Genomic DNA, 2,687 nt, shown 5'->3' with positions numbered 1-2,687 from the left:
AATTCCGGATCTTTTCCAGAGTTTCTACAGCCGCTTCCTCCTTGGATCCGGACCCCTTCTTCTAATCGGAGCACAGATGAGGTTGGACTCCGACAGGCTTCTCTATATAAGTGCAGCCAGGACGGTGTGCTTCTTCTCAGATTAGACACAAGGCAAGTCCCGTTGGTTTGCGGCTGAAGCATCTCTTCTCCCACAAGACCGAGTTTTGCAATTGCTCCAATGGAGGCCTGCTGTAGCGTAGCCAGGATAGTGAGCTTTGCACATTTTGGCCTGAGAATTTTGCCCAAGTTGCTGGCTCTTTCTCCCGATTCACTGGGGAAATTCAGAAAGGTCTCACCACCGATGGAAACTGAAACTGTGGTGAGAAAGGTCTCACTGTCGATGGAAACTGAAACTGTGGTGAGAAAATTGCCGGAGCTGCCGCAGGATGTATTAATGGAAATATTTTCACTCCTGGAGATACCTGACCTCATGCGTGCGGCCTCTGTCAGCACCTCCTGGCGCTCTGCGTATACAAGCCTATGCAACGAGCTTGAGCAGTACAAATGGCCTCAGACGCCTTGCCTCCTCTACACTTCTGAATCTGCTGGTGAGAATGTCGCTTGTCTCTACAGCCTTGCGGAGAAGAGGGTCTACAATCTAACTCTCCCGGATCCGCCCATCCGCAGTAGGTATCTGATTGGGTCCTCGCATGGTTGGCTAGTTACCGCAGATGACAAGTCTGAGCTCCACCTTATCAATCCGATCACTGGTCAACAGATTGCTCTTCCGCCGGTGATCACCATCGATTATGTAGAGCCAATCTTTGACGATGCAGGTACAATTGTTAAATATGGATTGCCCGAGCAAGTGTACTGTGCGGAGTCAGGCTCCAAACTGGTTGATCCCAAAATGTTAACCCATGCTCCCGACGAGCTTCGTGACCACCTCTATGTCAGGGCATTTATCTTTCCGGATCCGTCGGCAGGGAGCTACATTGTGGTTCTCATCCACGGTCCAGAAGGTGAGCTTTCGTTCGCAAGGATAGGAGATTGTAAGTGGACCTTGCTGCCCCCTGGTTGGGACTATAAACAATGCATCTACATGCATGATCTATTGTATGCATTCACGGGAACAGGAAGAATTGATGCTTTTGATCTCGGTGGCCCTACCGTCACGAGGAACATAATTAAAGATGAGATTGACAATTACATTAGCTGGGACATGTGGTATGTTGTTCAGGCACCGTGTGACGGCCTGCTGCAAGTCCGCAGAAAGATTGAACTAATGGTGCGGCTTCTGAGGACCTCATAGCTATTAAAACTAGAAAAATCTTGTTATACAAAGTTGATATGGCAGCAGAAGAGCTTGTGGAAATAGATGGCTTGCAACATCACGTGTTGTTTCTTGGGCGTAATCAGGCACAATACCTTAATGCTGAAGAATATCCGCAACTGAAGGCAAATTGTGTCTATTTCGCAGATGATGAGCAACATAATTGGAAGTATAAGCCGAATCCCCGGGACATAGGTGTTCTCAACATGGATGATGACAGTACGGAAGAAATTGTATCCCCGCTTTGGTGCAGCTGGCCCAGTCCCATATGGATAACACCCAGTCTTACAGTGATGAACTTGTCATTGTACGAATAGGTAGTAACATGGCAAGTCTACTAACATATGTATTTGCGACCAAGGAGCTGATGAGTTTGACATTTGTCTGTGTGGGAAACACATCCCATATGTCATTGCGTCTAAGGAGCTTGATGAGTTTGATATTTGTATATGTGGGAGACACATATTTACATTTTTTGTGGGAATAATGAAGTGTACTTGCATGTTAGATGTAAACTTAAAGAAAATAAAAGAGGTAGTTAATGGACCTATATTATCAGTACTGCAAAACAAAAATTTGCTCCTCAGGTCACCTGCAATTTGATGTGGGTAGACCACCAAACTCAAAGAAACACGGGCAATTTTAGTTACCATATTATAATTTGATTCGCTGAGCTATATTTATTTTGCTGTGCCACATTTTTGTTACTGTCTTTGATTCTCAAGGAGCACCGCTTGCCAACATTTCCTTACATACTTCCATTTTACCTATTATTTTGTTGTTTATTTTGCTGTGTCACCTTCTTGTAAATGGAAGTATGTAAGGAAATGATGGGCAGGATCAACATATTCTCCCAAAACAGATTATCATTATTTTTTTGCGGGTGAAAACAGATCATCATTTTACCTTTTATTGCTTGTGCTCACCAAAACCTGAAAATCAAGTCTGATCATGCTACTAACAAACATAGGGCTGTGTTTAGTGAGCGGAATCTGGATGGAGCTGATCCCATACGGTCGGAGACCGACAAGGCGGCTGTGGTTATGTCCGGACCTGACAGGCCACATGGCCGCTCCAGGGTTCTTCATGGCGTGATCCAGCCCACCGTCAGCTAGGTACAACTCCGGACTTCCACCAGTGGCGCGAGTGTGGCTAACCATCCCGGGCATGTCCTAGCCGGTCCAGAGAGGAAGGGGTAAGCATCTCTCCTTTTCACCCTCTTTCACACTTTTCTTTCCTGCATGGCTATGCTGATTAGATCCATTGTGTCAAATTGTAGGCCTACTTTAGGTATCTCGATGCTTATCATCAAGAGGTAGTTGAACACGATTCCAAACGGACTTTGCTCGACGACTACCGTGCCCAACAAATGC

The 2,687-nt window shown here is 45.9% G+C and overlaps 1 pseudogene; it reads left to right on the top strand.

The window, feature by feature from the left end:
* Positions 1 to 219: 219 nt before the first annotated feature.
* Positions 220 to 1,631, top strand: LOC119341647 (annotated as a pseudogene).
* Positions 1,632 to 2,687: the final 1,056 nt, after the last annotated feature.

This window comes from Triticum dicoccoides, chromosome 7B, assembly GCF_002162155.2.
Source record: "Triticum dicoccoides isolate Atlit2015 ecotype Zavitan chromosome 7B, WEW_v2.0, whole genome shotgun sequence".
Taxonomy (NCBI): Eukaryota; Viridiplantae; Streptophyta; class Magnoliopsida; order Poales; family Poaceae; genus Triticum; species Triticum dicoccoides.
Note: the sequence above shows the minus strand (reverse complement) of the source record. Positions and strands in the feature narration are given on the sequence as shown.